At 35.0% G+C, this 12,882-nt stretch overlaps 1 protein-coding gene across 1 annotated transcript in view; it reads left to right on the forward strand.

The window, feature by feature from the left end:
- Positions 1–233: 233 nt before the first annotated feature.
- Positions 234–12,882, forward strand: part of LOC138692962 (zinc finger protein 665-like) — a 130,305-nt gene continuing 117,656 nt past the window's right edge. Inside the window, exon 1 of the mRNA XM_069816384.1 lies at positions 234–327. The gene's annotated coding sequence lies outside the window, so the exon portion shown is untranslated. The remainder of the gene's footprint in view (positions 328–12,882) is intronic.

Below are 12,882 nucleotides of genomic sequence, written 5' to 3' on the forward strand. Positions count from 1 at the left end.
ATATTTACTTTTAAGTCATAGAAAACTGAACTTAGGTATAAATATCTTAACGCAATCAAATGAAGTTATAGAATGTTACATGCAATTGAAAGCAATGTAATACCGCAAATTGTTTGAAAGTTTTTATGTTGTAGGTAAATTACTTTCAATACGGGATGTTTTACTGTCACTGCGGGAAATTTTTATTAAATTACATCGCATCTGATTCACTTTTTGGTCGATGTATGATTAATTGATTAGTGTCCTTGTAAATGTAGTTGTATTTGTTAAATTAAGTGATAATATTATTTGCATTTCACGATTTGTGTTTCTTCCACATCTATAGAAGTAAGTAAAATTGATTTATTTAATTAAATGTAGTGTTAAATACCAAGAAGGTGTCCCTGTTGCTAGGGTAACCTAGGTCTCGGCCCCTCCTACATTGATAATGGTGTCATTCTCACGCATTTTAAATAAGGTTTTGTTATTACCAGGGAATGTAAATTTACATTCTTTTAGTTAAGATGTTTTATGAGTTAATATTTTGAAAGTAATGATATCTGATGACGAATGTTGATTAAAATAAATGCTATTTCAAAAGGGTGTAACTTGAATTATGAGATTTAGTAAATCTAAATTCGGGATTGCAATACCGGTAATGTTTGGGTAAAATTGGGGTCCGGCGTAGAAATTGGTTACCACGATTTTACACTGAAACTTGTTTTGAAATTAAGACAAGTACTGTCTGATAAGAAGTCAACTAAAAAAATTGCGGATTATCCAGTAACAACACACCTAATCAAACATAACCTAACCTGTTACATTAATACACACCTAATCAAACCTAACCTACCTGTCGCATAATACACAACAAATCTAATCTAATATAATCTAATCTAACCTCTCCCATAATACTACAAACCTAACCTAACTCTCACATAATAATACACACCTAATCAAACCTAACCTAACCTTTCACATAATACACACCTAATCAAACCTAACCTAACTTCTCATATAATACACACCTAATCAAATCTAACCTAACCTTTCACATAATATACACCTAATCTAACCTAACCTCTCACATAATAATACACACCTAATAAAACGTAACATAACCTCTCACATAATAATACACACCTAATCAAACCTAACCTAACCCCTCAAATAAAACACACCTGTCCACACCTGTGGAGTAACGGTTAGCACGTCTGGCCGCGAAACCAGGTGGCCCGGGTTCGATTCCCGGTCGGGGCAAGTTACCTGGTTGAGGTTTTTCCCGGGGTTTTCCTTCAACCCAATATGAGCAAATGCTGGGTAACTTTCGGTGCTGGACCCCGGACTCATTTCACCAGCATTATCACCTTCATCTCATTCAGACGCTAAATAACCTAAGCTGTTGATAAAGCGTCGTAAAATAACCTACTGAAAAAAACACACCTAATCTAACCTAACCTCTTGCATAGTAACTTAACCTCTCACATAATACTACACACCTAATCAAACCTAACCTAACCTCTCACATAATACTACACACCTAATCAAACCTAACCTAACCTGTCGCATAATGCACACCTAATCATCTAATCTAATATAACCTCTCTCATAATACTACACACATAATCAAACCTAACCTGACTCTCACATAATAATACACACCTAATCAAACCTAACCTAACCTTTCACATAATAATATACACATAATCTAACCTAATCTGTCACATAATACACACCTAATCAAACCTGTCACACAATACTACACCCCTGTAGTAACATTCTTCAAGTTTAATATCATTTCGTTTGCAAATGTTGCCCGCCTTGGTGTATGTGTCCAGAACCATCCAGTGTAAGATGATAGTGGACGACTTTCTTCTCCATTCTTCATAATTACATTTAGTTCATTAAGCGTGTGTTGTGTGAATGAATCAACGTGTTAATGCAGTGATAATTTCACATATATAATCTCCAATATACCTCTAACATCCATGACTGTCTGAAAATTGATGTTGAAAGTTCCGCGCTTGTTATCTGTTATGTATTAATGTGCGTGAGCCTATAATGCCAACAGTGTACTTCTACGACGCCATCCCAACGCAATAAGAAATAGTGCGACTCTTTTTCTTTATAAATTGTCTTATTTGTGGATAATCCGCAAATAATTTTGTTGATTTTGAATCAGACAATACTAGTCTTAATTTCAAAACAAGTTTTAGAGTGAAATCGTGATAACCAATTTCTATGCCCAAGCCTAAAATTGTTTTTGTACCTTCACTGCTAGAGACCAGAGATAAAAATCTCAACTTTTAAGGCTTCAGTCCTTATATTTGAAAGCTTTAGAAACCAGGCAAAAAAAAGTTACTGTGCACAAATAATTGTATTTAATTGTACCATAATTATGACAGAGGGGTGCAGTATACAATACATACACTCACAAATGGAGATAGAACATGTTATGATTGATATCCTTTTTTTTTTTTTTTAATGATAATGCTAACGCGTTATTCCATTGTAACAACGTTACATTCTTACGTCGGTTTCAACATTTGAAATTTTTTTGTAGTAAACTACACACAAGAACAATACTTTAGAACATAGGCCTACCTGGCAATAGAGGATAGTTTGAAGATTATATTATAGTGCCAAAAATATAATCTTGTGATGGTGCATGTTCTTGTCTTACAATTTGAAAAAATGTAACAAACGTTACATCAGAGGACGTGGATTCTTATGTTATGAAAGACTTTTGTGAATCTCTGTTTTTATGATATTTCATATGACATAAAAAAATATACAACTTCAATCTAGGAAAATTACAGAATTATATGACATAAACGTTTTTAATTTTTTAATGTTACCTGAAAATAATTCTATATTAATTTATTTAGAGTAACAAACGTTACAACAGTGTAACAAACATTACAGAGTCAGCATTGAACGCTAAAAAAAAAAAAAAAAAATCCTAGCGATAATTAAAAAAAATGATAAGTTTTTTATGTTTCTTAAGTGGTTAAGCTCCAGTAATTTGAGAAGAGCATAACTGTATTTGATGTGGCAACTACATTATACATTACAACATCGTATAAATGTAACTTTTTACTTACCTTGATTTAGACGAGACGAGATTCGAACCTGGAACTTCCTGGTCTATAGCACTGCCCCTTAGGTTAATCGGCCAAGTTAAACAACAAATTCGATGAATCTTATATGTTTCGATAGTGTTTTTTTTTTTTTTTTTGGAAATTAAAGTACGTATTTTAGAATTTATTGTTGTATCGAAATTATTTCCGATGTGGCAGGACGAATATACAATATACCTACCTATTTAGACGAAAATTTTATGAAAATTGTGTCAATTACACTGCCTGCTGGATCACATCCTATGGCTGTTTACACTGCCTGCTCAATCAACGCTTATGTGCGAGTCTTAAAAAAGGTATTTTGCTGCTAGGTGGCAGGTAGTGCCCACCACTATTAACATTATCAGTATATGCAAAGTACCCTAAAATAGGCTATTATTACGAAGTCTTAGGTACTAGAAGAGACAAGGGCTTATGGAAACGGTGGCCCAGAGTGTCCGAATCCTTCCGCAATGCTTAATATGTAATACTATTAATACTGAAATTAAAACTTAATTTTTTTTCTAAGCGATACTACATCCAAACAAGTAGGCCTATAGTTGCTTTAGGCGTTTACTAAAATTATTATTAAAATCAATTAACGTAATAAAAATAAAATTTGAAACTTATATAAAATATTTCAAAAAGTTTATACATATTTACGAAAAAATATATGCTTCCTTTAACCGAGCTACGAGATTATTGGAAATCACGGTTTGAGTTAATGACAGTATGTGGTATCTTCCTGCAGTATCTTCCAATCCATGAAATTGTTATACAGACACTTGGTCTACTGTTTTATTAAGTTCAGTATTGCCAGAAAGTAACTTCCCCATATATAAAAGGCCCATTTGAAGTGTGATAAATTTTGCTCTCATTAAAAAATTCTCCCCCGTCCCCGAAAAGAAATGCCGAGTAAAATACTGTAAACAGATAATTTATCGCTTATGTCGTGTAGAGTAAAAAATTTGTACACATTTTTCATGAAACGTATTGTTGGTCCTGCTTCTGAAAAATTTACCCGAGATGTCAGACGTAAATGATTGTCCTTCATATAGTCCAAAGTGCTTGTAACTTCCAGTGAAAATGTCTGTACAGCATAAAGAACGTTCATTTTCTCAAAGGAACTGGGTTCGACATGCTTCCTCATTAGAAATCGAATGGGTTTCACAGCTAAGTCCTTTTGTATCCTGTATATTTCCTTGATGAATTTTGAACTGATCATTCCTTCTCTGTCTGCTATATCCTGGTCTAGAAACTGTGAACGGATGTTTTTGATGATGTGACAGTAATCAAAACTTAAATATAAATTATGTTGCAAGTTACATGAGTGTACTACGCAAGGCTGTAGATCTCCACCGCCTAAACCCTTAAACATAGCAGTATTAGTTCTATGGTTATCAGTTGCAAGCCGAAGCACATGAAATCCACAGTCTTTACAGCTTTCAACACTTGCTGAACTAATAAGAGCAGATCATTTCCTTGCAAATTTCGTACCATGAAATATGCTGCCAGTATTGTGTACTTGGTAGATAATCCATGAATAACTAAACACAGAAGTTTGTTGGCTAAGACGGGATATATTCCTATTTGTTTATTATAAACTCCTTCAGCTTCGACTAAACCAAAAATTTTATCCTCTTCTTTATTATAAAGCAAGCTTTGTTTTATTGCCATTTCATCGCATATAAGAGAAGCTACTTTCTCAATTTCATTCAATTTTGTGGCTTCTACCTTAAGTGTCTGTTTAATTAAAGGGGAAATACCAATGCCATATTCCGTTGAGCCCATATACCTATCTAATATGCTGTGCGACGGTGCTTGTATTAATTTCAAATTTCTTCCAAAGTCGTAGCCTTTAGGAGACGATATTCGCCAACATAAGCAGTACCGAATAATTGGCTCGGACCATTTTGGACGATTTTTTTTTTTTAATTTCTAATCTGATCCAGTATATATATGCAGCCATTTTGTAGCCAACATGTGCTGATTTCTTTATGTTATCTACTGACTTTCTCTCAGGTAGCTCAGTTGGTAGAGCAGCTGGCTACGGACTAGAAGGTCCGGGGTTCGATCCCAGGTGGTGACAGGATTTTTTCTTGTTGCCAAACTTTCAGAGGTTCACTCAGCCTCCTATAAAATTGAGTAACAGGTCTTTCCCGGGGGTAAAATGCGATCAGAGCGTGGTGCCGACCACACCACCTCATTCTAGTGCCGAGGTCATGGAAACCATGGGGCTATACCTCCATGTCCCCTAAGTGTCTTCATGGCATATTACAGGGATACCTTTACTTTTTACCTTTCACTGCCTTTCTCTCAGTATAGCTATTAATTTCTTCCTTCGCCTCTTGAAGTTCTTTCTGTATTTCCACAATTTTGTTTTCTAGTCTGTACACTTTCGCTCGAAGATTTTTATTTAATTTTTTATGATATTCCAGTTCACTTAATCTTACAGTATTTACTTGAACAGCAATATGTCTGGAATATACGTTTACATCTGCCTTGTCTTTTATAATTTCGGCTTCTATGTCTTTCTCATGATATTCGGCTTCAATGTCCTTCTGACATTGTGCAGCCAATCTTGAGACGTTGTTCTTCTCGGAGAATGATGAACTTGAGTTTCTGACTTTTCTCTTCCTCTTGTTAGAAGGTTTCTTGTATGAAGGATATCCAGGAAATATGCTTGGTATCAACAAATTTTTCAGTTTCCTATATTTTGTATCTTCTTTAAAATCTTCTTGTTTGAAGTGTAAACTACACACACATGAACGATCAGAAGGAATCCACTTACTTCCTCTTTTATCACCTTCTCTTGATATAATTTCCTTCCTACTAAACTAAAACAAATTCTAGTACAGACCCTTGTAATGCCTCACTTTGACTATTGTGATGTTTTATATAGTGACCTAAGTGCTGAACTTTCTCAAAAACTTCAACGTGTACATAATATCTGTGTCCGATTTATTTTCAATATCTGCCGACATGATCATATATCGGAATATTTTCTACGAATCTCCTGGCTCCGCTTGCAAGATCGACGATTAGTACATTCTCTTTGCCTGCTATATCGAATTATACATGATTCCACACCCAACTACCTTGCCTCTCGGTTTACTCTCCTAGCTTCACATCATAATCGTAATACACGTTCACAGCACAATCTGTTGCTATCAATACCACGTCATCAGACATCTCTGTACTCAAGTTCTTTCTCAATAGCCATGGCCCGCTCATGGAATTCGCTGCCGCTGGAAATCAGGGGTAGTCTTAGTCCCCAGTTGTTTAAAATTAGGTTGTTTAGAAATATTTTAAATGCACAGAACTAGTTTTTAGGTATAATTTTTATTTATTTATTATTATTATTATTATTATTATTATTATTATTATTGTTGTTGTTGTTTTACACAGTCATTACTTTATTTTTCCATTAACACTAATATCTAGGTAATTGTCATTGTCTCAATGTAACACGTGCTGTGCTGATCATACTAATTGTACTATTCCTTTAGTTGTGAGATTATATTCATATGTACTAATTCTTTTTTTTTTTTTCTTTTAACTTAATACTTGTACACTAGAATGTATTTTTCTGTTTGTGATTATGTATTCAGTCTCTTTTTTATTACATATATATTTTTTTATTATTGTTATTTCAAAGTTAATACTGATTGTGTATATGTATTCAATCTCTCTTTTCTACTTAATTATGTTTATTATTATTTTTAAGTTCATATTTGTATACCGGTATGTATTTTTTTCTGTATGTGATTTGATCCTGGTTGAGTGGAAGAAAAGGCCTGATGGCCTTAACTCTGCCAGGGAAAATAAAACTATTATTATAATAACCACTTTTCCCGCAGCTCACTATTAGATGGAAATTCATGAAATGATAATCTTCTGAATTTCAATTTTCCTCTGTGCACTTTGCAGAAAGGGACACAACAAGACACCATTGCAAATATATTATAATTAATATTGTTATTTCAGGAAACCGAGTTTTATATCTCACAAAATTAAATGTAGTTCAAACCGAATGTTCCTTTCTTCCAATGTATTTTAAAGAAGAAAATCATATCATTAATAAACAATAACTTACAAACACTGTAATTACTTCTAAGATGTCAAATAAGACAGTATAATTAATTCTACACATTTAGTACAGCCAATTCAATGGCAGTTACTTGCTGCGCTCTAGTGTCGAAACTGGACAATAATATCCACGCGAAACTCAATGCTAAGCAAGAGGAATGAGCAGGCAGTTACGCAGCCAAAGGATGTGATCCAGCAGGCAGTGGTCAATTATAAGCCAATATTGAATGAACAATTCTCGTGACGTCATTGCTATAGCAACCTCATAAACACGCATTGTTAGTAGAAGCGCCACTTTCAAGTCATGGCTTTTAATTTACGCAAATTATATGAATCTTGTAGAGATATTGAAAGTTGCATAGAGTTCTGTCCAGCAAAGAAAACATCAAGTGTAACTTATTGATTGTGGAGCCAAAGGAAAAGTAGTGCACCAGAAGAGAAATAAGAATAAAAGTGTGCCATATTGCTTGAAGTGCAGTAAGTTAGTTGTCACAAAGAAAGTGCTATAGCAGTCAAGACCTTGTTTGAACGTAATAAACTGACTCTTGTCCAGAGTTTAACATTCATTTATCTCTGGCTATTCCATATAAAGATCTTTGGTGCTGCAATCAAACCCAAAGTCTGTCAATACTGTCGTGGACTACTACAGATTTTACAGGGAAGTTTGCTATGTTATCATTACTAACAGTCAACAGAAGATTGCTGGTGTAGAACCAGGGCTGGGCAAAATACTACATCCAGGTATTTCAGATATAAATACAAAATAGCCTACTTCAAAGAATAGTATTTGAAATACAAATACAAAATACTTTTAAAAAATTAGGCCTAACCAAAATACATTTGTAGGCCTATTTCATATACTCAGAATACATCTGTATTTCAAATAATCGATACAATATATAGGTCTAAAGAAATAAGAATATTACTGAAAATCTAAAATATTATATTAACATTAAAAGTATTTTTACCTAGGAAGTTTTGTATAAACACTGCAACTGAACAGTCAGCAATGAAAGTATGCTACATATGAATAATTATTGCTCCCTTTCAAAGAAATCAGTTTCTCAAGAAGTTTATCAGATAAGGTTCCCCTTGCTTGTGAATGAATAAATCCTGCAAAACAGAACAGTCTTTCTATAGGCGCAGACGAACACAAATTTGTATTATACTTTATAAACGCTTGTTTCACTGTTGGGTAATTCTCTAGAGTGCACAGAGTTGCCCCTTGCTGTTTAAGAATTGTATGAGTTCATACTCCGCAGTAGACAAGTTCTTTTCTTTTTGCTTTTCAAAGTCTGTTGTACTTGAGTTGAAAACATAAGAATTGTTTTCATCGTCTGAACTAACCAAAGGTGTAGCAGAGAACTGCTCAGCTGATTTCACACACATATTCTGTAGCCTCTTATCATTTGGTGAGGCAGTGTCTGGTAGCCATCCATTTTAACTGATGGGTGGAAGCAAGCTGCCAAAATAGCTCAATTGCTTCTGGGTCAGATCAAACATCGCCTTAAATCTTGATGAAAGTGAACTTATTAGGATTGGAGTTACTTGGAATAGATAGCGTAGTTTACTAGATAACAGAATATGTAATCTGTTTTTGAGGGAAATTAATGTGGACAAAAGTTGGATAGCACATCTTCTCATTTTGCATTAAATCAAGGGCTACGGCAGTTGGTTTCAGAACTGCACAATATTCTTCAAGGTACTGAAACTCAACATCTTTGAAGGTTGGCAATCCCAGTTTTTCACATTTACTGTTTGCATCATGTTTGAATTGCAATATTTGAGAGATTGAGTCATGAAGAGAATTCCATCGAGTTGGGCAAGGAAACTTTAATGAATATTTCAAGACGTATGAAATAATTTCTGAGGATTTGGGTCTCCTAGACACATTTCATAATGCTGAACATTAGCAAGTGTTGGGTGATGGGTCCTTGATGCTGTTGGAGATTTCTTTATGGCATTAAGAAAATCAGTTGTGGCAAGAAAACTAAGTGTATGGCTAGCACATCTGAAATGGGTAGGCAAGTAAGACAAAAGTTCATTCTTCAAATCCAAATCCAAAACTTGAAGGACAAGAAGAAGAAGAAGAAAGTATTTTGAGTATTTGAAAGACAAAATACATCAATTTTATGTATTTAAATAGAAAATACTTTCTAAAATCCGTAGAAATTACGAAATACAAATGTATTTGAAATACTGCCCAGCCCTGCTGTAGGACATGTCGTTGAGGTGAACGAATCACACTTATTTGTTAGAAAATATAACAGAGGACGAATCACAAAACACGAAAAGGAAGGTAGGACACCAACTGTTTGCCCTATGGTCCTGGACATCGCCAGGTTGTCATTCACTTGGACGTAATTTTTTTGCCAATATGCTCCTCATTGTGGCCGTTATGTAATGGTTATCTCCGATGGTGTTGGCCAACTTCTGCAGCATCTTGTGGCAATCTAGAAGGTCGAAGGCTTTGCTGAAGTCAATGAAGATATGGTACACAACTCCCTTTCTGGAACTCTTGTGAAATCTTTTGTAACAGGATGTTTACAGCCTAGAGCGTATATCCCTCTGATAATATTTTCGTTAGCAGTGTGAAGCTATTGTTTTCCAGGGTTTCCTCTGTTTGTGTTTGGATCATTCACGTTGCCTTTGCTGTTGTACAAGATTTTGATATCATAGTGTCTCCAGTCTTCTGGGATGGTGCTAGATGAGAAACATTTTTTCAGCAGTGATGTCCAGGTGTCTAGGAGTAGCTCAGCTAATTGCTTTTTGTGCTCATTATAGATTCCATTTGGACTGGCTGTCTTTTTATTTTTCAGTTGTGTGGTAGCATCCTTCACTTCCATGTATTATCGCCGCACTCTCAAGGTTAACATTCAGCATGTCTTTGAGCGGCCTTGTGCATAACGTTTGGCAAGTCTTTGAAATTTAATTGCATTATTGTTTTCAATTTCTTATGTTTCCACTCCAATCACTCGCCTCAATTTCAATATTGCAACCAATAAGCTGCTTACATTATTAAATGACACCTACTTGTCTAATCCACGTGCACTAAAACCGAGGTTGCAATGTCTTGTGCTGAGGACGAACATTAAGGTATGTGATTAAAATTATTATTAAAGAGTTATTATTAAGAGTTAAGAATGTCAACGTACTCGTATATGAAATAATAATAATAATAATAATAATAATAATAATAATAATAATAGCCATTTAACAATATAACAAACTAGTGCTTATTCTTACCGAGGAAATAGACGTGACAACGTGACGCTTAGAGTGAAACCTACAGAGCAACAATCGGTCGGCAAAATTATGTTTTAAAAGCACACCGCACGTTATTGTATGATGCCGACATGTTAACCATGAGAGCGCGGCGATAATAATGGGTGGGATGAGCTTGAGTTCCTCTCTCCTATTTTCATTTTTGTGTTCAGTCCAGGGCGCCAAGAAGGGGGGGCAAAAGGGGTGAGTGCATATGGGCCCGTGAGCAATAAGGGCCCATCAGATTAAGTGAGTCTGATTACTTTTTATTATCACGAATAATTATTCGTAGATACATACCAGTAGTATAAAATTTTGTAAGAATATTTGTTACGTAAGTTTGACATATTAACTCAACAATAGTAGAATTAATACAAATTATCACTTCATATGTAAATATTTGACTTTTATATAATAGAAGATCGGTTTCCCGCATTAACGTTCACCGACACAACATTGAGGGTCCCGGCATTTGCCTGATCTATGTTCCCGTCGGTTGTACTGAACACATTCAATTATTTATTGGCTTGTCCTTTTTAACTACCATAGCTGGCCCACCACAATATGCTAGTGGACTCTCTCAAACCGAAGTTACAGGATACATTTCTCTTTCAGTACATTGTATGTTTCGTGTTGATACTTTCGTCTTTTCATTGTCGTTTGTCTAGTAAATTCTGTTGATTAGTGTTACTGGTTATAGTTTAACTGCACGATGGACAAGTACAGGCATAAGTCGGGAGCTGAGAACCACAAGGAGAGACAGAAAAAATTGGAAGATATTAATATGGGTGCTAGACTGCGTGAAAAATATTATGAAGATATTAATAAAGAGATCAGTGATGAGCCGAAATATTTAAAATCAATTCATGCTTCTAATTTAGGGCCAACCCCACTGAAACCTATGAATCTCCTAAATAGTCTGAGGGAATTAAAACTTGATAATTTATTTCCAAATATTTGCATAGCCATTAGAATATTCTATAAATTCCTGTGACAGTTGCTGATGCTGAAAGATTCTTCAGCAAAATGAAGGAAATAAAAAATGTATTCAGATAAACAATGTGTCAAGAATGACTGAGTAACCTTGGCTCCTTAGTCTGGAGAGTGATCTTGCTAGATCTTTAAATTTTGATGACATAATTGATGATTTTGCATCAATGAAGTCAAGGAGAGTTGTTTGTTGATGTTGGACTGCAGATGTTTAAGAATAATGTTTTATGAATATAATATATTGTGCTAATATGAAGTTTTGCTAAAAGTTTTCAACGTAATAAAAGTGTATACTTTTAAGTTCGTATCTGTGTATGGGGTTATCTTTTATTTATTTTGCAAATAATTGTTATGGTTAGAATAACTGGTAACTTGTAATTGTTACTTTTTTCAACGGGGGTCTGGGTATAGTATTGCATAGGGGCCCATAAATTCTGTCGTTGGCCCTGGTTCAGTCTGTTGCTTTCTTGCCATTTTGTGAGGAGTGCATTTCCTGTATAGGATGTGAATTTCTTTTGTAGGGGACAAGGGTTTTCTTTTCTGGGCAGAGAAAGTGTTTTTTATAAGATGTCTTCTGCTGCCAGATTAGCCTCATTTTCGCTATACTCCGATTTAGTTGTCTTCAGGAGAATCTTATATCCTGTGTTTTTTCGCATAATTCAGTAGGTCCTTTTTTGGAGGCTCTACCTCTATGAAGGACGTTCAGTTGGTCCTATGTATCTCCTAAAACTCATTGTTGAACCAATGTTCGAATTTTATCTTGCAGTTGACTGTGGAGATGCTCTGAATGTCTGTTGTCTTATGGGTTTACATGTATGACAGCTTGCAGGATCGTTGCTATAGCATCACAGTAGATATTGGGCTGATGTAGATTCTGACAGTTGATATATGGTTCGTTTTAATTACGACGACGTTTTCTTCTGTATGGGTTTTTATTGGTTTCCCAATCCTCTCGTAAAAGCAGGAAACTTCACTGATGGGTACATGCCTTTTTGATTTTCTTGGGTGAGTGCATGAACTGTGTAAAGACCTGGTAGATCGATTATATTTACTATAGTCGCGACACTGTTATTCCAGGCGTGACTCCTCCTCTTTGCTTACGTCTTAGAAAGTGAAGGCTCTATAAAGTCTAGGTAGGTAGTATCGTTCGCCATTTTTGTTCTTTCGTTGCCTAGCTACCAGACGAGAGTTCTATTTGTCACACCGTTAAACATTATCATGTCGTAGCTCCTATGATAATAAATCAAACGCACTGTAATTCAGCAAATAATTGAGCTGCAAATAATGTCCTCGTGTGCTTTCTGCGAACGCCAACGAAAGAGCCAAAATGGCGGGCGATTATATTAAGTATTTATCGAGCCTTCTTTATCTTCATCAGTGAATCACAAGACGCACACATTTAAATGTAGTCGACCTGCAACGTGATTGGCTGCCGGAAATA

Source organism: Periplaneta americana, chromosome 17 (genome assembly GCF_040183065.1).
Source record: "Periplaneta americana isolate PAMFEO1 chromosome 17, P.americana_PAMFEO1_priV1, whole genome shotgun sequence".
Classification (NCBI taxonomy): Eukaryota; Metazoa; Arthropoda; class Insecta; order Blattodea; family Blattidae; genus Periplaneta; species Periplaneta americana.